The sequence below is a fragment of the Stegodyphus dumicola genome, chromosome 11 (genome assembly GCF_044657685.1).
Source record: "Stegodyphus dumicola isolate Sdum_Otavi_A_Nest chromosome 11, ASM4465768v1".
Lineage (NCBI taxonomy): Eukaryota > Metazoa > Arthropoda > Arachnida > Araneae > Eresidae > Stegodyphus > Stegodyphus dumicola.
The window spans coordinates 111,725,297-111,731,296 of record NC_140778.1 but is presented as its reverse complement, the minus strand read 5'-3'; positions in this window follow the sequence as shown (position 1 = coordinate 111,731,296).

Here is a 6,000-nt window from a genome sequence, read left to right as displayed (position 1 = left end):
TATACACCTGTTATCGCTTCACCATGTCCATATCACGATCGAAGAGCAATTGGAATGGGAAAGAGCCGGCAATATCGTAGACAGCATGGCGATAGGCCAGTAAGAGCAGAGGTAACGTCTCTGCTTTCTGGAAACCATCAGCGAGAGGTTATTAAGGAAGATTTGAGCATGTTGCAAGTTTTTTAATTACAGCCGATCCAAGTTCTTTCCTTAAAGGGAATATAGTTGAAGAGACATTCTTTGAATTTGGAAAGTCAATGCTGTATCTATGGAACAGTGACAGCCCCTTGATCAGAAATAAAATACGTCTCAGGCCACTTGGTGAAGTAGTTATTGAGAACGAGGATTTGCTCCCAATCGTCAGTTCGTGGCTGAGGTCACCTACGTCAATGGCGGCGCGTTTCAAATTTTTACATTGTAACGTTGCAGCTGCTCTCAGTTTCGTTTCTTCGGTCTATCCGACCGGCACAGGTATCGAATGATCAGCACCACTATGATCTATTATACTGAAACTCTATGAAATCCTAATTATTTACCCTATTGAGAATTAGCATTTCATAGTACGAAACAAATATGAATTCTAAGAGTTCCTGGTCTGAATCTAGAGACAGTTGGACTGATACTAAACGGCCAGCGAATACATTTTCTATTCAGTTAATTAGCATTATTATGACATTAATTTTTATTGCAAGAATTTAGAGCTATTTCAACATTTTAATGGTTTTGATTCCAGTTTTACATTAGTTTGATTATCATTGAAAAGGAACATGGGTCAACTCTGAACAATTACAAACTGTGATAAAAATCTGATTTGAAGCTTTGAAGATGAAGATTTTACTATTTATGAAGATTTTACTTGCCATTATAATCGTTATTCGAATATTTTATTTACATAATTTGGTTTTCCTTTTGTCGGAGCTTGTATAAAAGATTATTGAAGTTTCAAGAAATTCCGGCATTAAATCAGATCGCACATTGACTACAAATATGTCCTTTATAAAGTTAAAATTTAAGAAAATATCTTCTATCGAAATGCAGAATAATTTTTTCACAGTCTCAATCAATTTTTCGTACCTAATTGAGCTACGTAAATTATGTCAGACTTAATTCTGTCATAATTTACATTCATCGTCTGTAACGTATGTCAGGTTAGTATTAAAATATACATATTGAGACCTAGTCGTGCAGAAAATCTCACAAAATCTTCGTTTCTGTTTCTAAAAGAATGTGTGGTATTCTGGGAGATTGCTGTTGATCAGTATTAGCATGTATCTTTGATAACGTTTCGAGAAAATCTTTGATTACCCTTTAATGACATTTAAAAAAAACAATAAAATTTATACAGGTTTGGCTGTCAAATACTTTGTAAAATGTGTTCTTCAAATTAAAACAAAATTTTAAATTTGTTCATGAAATGCGTCAGACATGAATACGGATTTCGAATCGATAACGCAATGGATTTTAAAAATTATATTTACAGGTTTAGATTGTATTATATTATTTAAATAATATTTAGAAACTGCATTTATTATGAAAGAAACTATACCCAATTCTTTACTTACTAGTTTTTTCGTATACGTTTATGCTACATGTATTTTAAACTTGCAAAAACTACAGTGTTTTCGATATTCCCATGTTATTTTAAATTAAACTGCATTGCCTCTTTTGGCTGAGCGGTGGATATGAAATAAATTGTAGTATTCATTTTCCACTGTTTGGTTTTGTTTTTAAATTGTTTCTTCCGTTTGCTATTCACTGGAAAAATTGTCGAGTGTATAACTCAGAAGTGTGTTTCAAGTCTAGAAGTAAATTTCTAAAACCATTTTCGGCCCACCAGCGGCCGAGCGGTAAAGTCGCTGAACACTGGTAGTTCGGTCCGAGGTTCGAATCCCGCGAACGGGCTGGTTGCATGGGTGTTTTCGTGGTTTTCCCCATGTGTAACGTGTATATGAGACAGTTCCCTTAGAAAGTCCTCTACGAAGGCATTCCTCGCCTTAGATAGGTAGCCCTAGTGTGCTTTGCCATAATTAAATAAACCAAACCAAACTAAAACGATTTTCTAAAGCCTTTCTATGTTGCATTCTCAACATAGTGCACATTCGTGATTGCACATTCTTCAAGTAAAATAAAATATGCAGTTTGAAGATTTAAATTTTTTTTTTCAAAAATAATTTATTTAGGCTTTGAAAAGCATTATGTTTCCTCTAGGAGAGATTTTCAAAACCCCCACAGGAAGGATCTGTCAATTAAAGTTGTTTTAAATAACAGTACAAGCTTTCTGCCATAACCATTCAAATGTTAAAGGGTATATGCTAAATATTTATATAGGTTTTCTCAGGAAAATTTCTAGATTTTTTAATTTCACGAATATCCATCTTATTCCTTTTTTATTCGATCTGCATCAATCTACCAGTTTTCAGCCATTTCACCCCTCGCCTGATTGTAGGATCCCGCACTATGAATGAAAAGGATATAACATTTAATTTTCCACACACTCCAATAATTCACGAAGCTTCATATTTATCCTGCCAAAAAATCGAATAGAAATTTCACATACTTTGATATTCGCTTGAATACAGACATTCAGCAGGTGTAGCACAGACACTATCTGTTTGAGGCTTTAATCCAGAAAACTCGAAACTTTTAGCTTCCCTGTGCCACATTGGAAGAAGAGGAGAACTTTTGGACTACACAATTCATTTTAAATATCAGTGGCAACTCATGACAGCCCAAATAAGCATATCACGTAATTGCATACGTTTAATTGAAAATTCTCGTACTTGCTTAGATTTGACTACTGATTTTTTTTTTTTTTTTAATTTTACCTCTAAGAGATAATTTACGGGTTTGGCTGTGTTATTTCAAATTTTGTCAGTGCGTAATTTATAGTGAAGGAACTGGGATTTTGGACCAACAATGTTAAGCAACAGAAGACTTTGTTGTCCAACATTGACCAAAATTGTTAGGCCGAAAATCACACTTTGAATTGTTCCGCTGTGAAAATTATTCAAGAAACATCTTTCAGTGGTGAACTGGACTTTTTATAGAAATTTCACATTCAAAAAAAATCTTTCTGTTCTAATTAACGACCCTAATTCCAATCCATGTTTGCCTTCAGCCTTTAGAGAAATTATGTTTTAGTTCTGGTTTCAACGATAGATGGCACCAGTGGCTTATCTCCTGTCCAGGTTTTTTTTTTAATTGAAAATTTTAAATCCTTGTGCACCACATAGTATTACATAAGGCTTACAGAAGTGAGTAAAAAAAAACAAACAAATACAACAACACAACACAACACAAAATAAAATAAACTTACAAATTCACATATGACACGTAAGAGATAAATTTACAGAAGAAAGGGAAAGTCATTTTATGTTCGACAAATACGTGAAGAGGGGGATGAAATGTAATATTCACAGAGTTTAACCTAGAAATGAGTTCCTTTCGTCCTTCCTTAAGCTTTGAACAATAGAACAAATGTTCGACATTTTCCACTCCCCCGAAACTGCATAAACGCAAGTCTGTGCTAGATAATCTAAATCTCTTCAGATATGAATTGAATTTACCATGTCCAGTTAGAAATTGAGTAACTTCAAAATTGCAGAAAAGTGATTATTATTGTTTAGTCAAAGAGGCAGTAGTAGAATTCCTGTATAGTTTATTCCACTCTAGTATTGTATCATCCCTACTTTTGTTCTTGTAAAATGACTTGGGAAGTATCATTGGAGTAATTACTTAAAGATGTGTAGCTTGTTTTGCCAACCAATCAGTTCTTTCATTTCCTAGATTGCCAGTGTGGCCACGTACATAAGAAAAGGTAACATCAACACCTTTATTATTAAGGTCTTTAAGAAGAGCATGGGAAGTGAGAATTAATTTATTATATGAGAAGGTATTCCTAAGAGAATATAAGGATGAAAGAAAATCAGTGCGAATAAGAAATTTAGCACTTAGCGAACATTTGTTAGATATCCACTTAATTGACTCACTAATGCACATTAATTCGGCTTGGAAAACACAGCATTAATTGGGAATTCTAAAGAGTTTGTGTTCCAGTTCAAAACCATGATGGAAACCGACGTAAGCTAATCCAACTCGATTATTAATTTTACTGCAATCTGTATAACACACAACAGAGAAATTTTCATCAACAGAATTGTCATGATAGTTTGAATTGGCAAACGATTGGCAGGATGAGAAAGATCTTCAAGCAACACCTTGGTATCGAACATAAATTTTCTGATGGTATCTTTAAACTTTTTGTCATTTAAAACATGAAAGTCAATCGGAGGAAATCCTGAAATTGCGAAACAGGCTTCATAGCTAATTGTTCTGTAGCCACGCACAACTCTTAGTAAAATTCTTCTTTGAATTCTGCGAAGTATACCGGAATTAATCTTCTTTTCTAAAGCTGCTCCCCACACTCTAGAAGCATAGCAAATAAAGGGGACAATACCTTGCTTATAAATCATATCAATAACATTAGATTTTAAACCAAAAGTATTGCAAGAGACACAATTAAGTCCTCTAAGTATATTTTCACCCTTATTGGATAAATACATAATATGATTTTTCCAACAAAACTTATGATCAAGAATAACGCCTAAATATTTAATTTCATTCACCGTTTCGAGTAAGGTATTATCCAAGTACAGTTGTTGGTTTGTATAGATGACATGCTTTCTTTTAATTATCATAATTTTAGATTTATTAGGATAGAATTTTAATTTCTGTTCTCTGGACCAATTGGAAATAATAGTAAGGGTGTGCTGAGCCGTATTAAAGAGAGCAATGGGACACTTGAAAGCAAATTAGTAGATCATCAGCAAAAGCAATTGTTTTACAACTCGGACAATGTGAGAGTCTATTAAGTAGATCATTCATAATTAAATTACACAATAAAGGTCCGGAAACCGAGCCTTGAGGGCAACCTCTTTCCAAAATGCGGGAGGAAGAAACGTGGACAAGGGAGAGCAATGCAGATCTGTCATGCAGAAAATCTTTAATAAAGCGGAAAATATTACACGGAATATCAGCTTTCCTTAAAAAAACAAGTATCCCAGGCCACCAGGCGTGGTCGAAAGCACCTTTGATATCAAGAAACAATAAAACTGTGTGTAAATTTCTCTTCTTACCTTCGTCCACTATGTCTTTTAAGTACAAAAGAGCATCTTCACAACTCTTATGGGGGGTAAAACCAAACTGTGCTTTATTTAGCAGTTTTATTATACAAAAACCAGGTAATTCTATTACCAAACAGCTTTTCTAGGCATTTTCCTAAACTGAGAAGAAGACAAATGCATCTCAAGTTATCTAAATGCGGGACACGAGGACCACTATTCTTAGGGTTTAAAAAGACATTCGCTGTTTTCCAGCAACGAGGAAATGAACAAAGCCTCACACAAGTATTGAAGATTTTGGAGAATAAATTTGGAAATATTCTATGAAGTTGCTTCAAAATTTCGTTTGAAATAGAATCAAGACCAAGAGCTTTATTGCATTTAAGGTTTTCTATAACACTATTGATTTCTGATATAGTAAATGGAGGATCTGAATTAGCAACATAATTTAACGAAGCTTCAGCCCTAATCATTCTATGAAACGAATTATCCGTGCTAAAAGGGTCCGTAAGAAAGCTTCTGTTAAGAACCTCATTAGCAGTTTCTTCAAGCGACTTTGTACACCAATTGATACCAGATGGGAGATAAATTCCACTGAGTTCAATTCCTTTCATAAAATTTTTCTTTATGCCATTCGTATATATTTTTTCCAAACATTCCTTTCATTTATACTCATTTGGAATTCTCTCCAAGACTTAAGCTTTGCATCCTGGAGCTTTAAGCTGTAACTATATCTTAAGTGAAGATATTTTTGTTTATATAACTCTTTAAGAGTAGGGTTACGATTTCGTTGAAACCTACGTATAGCAGCGTTAACCTGCTTTCTCATACATTTGATTTCATGAGTCCACCAAGGTACCTTATGAACTTTTGGCTTTTT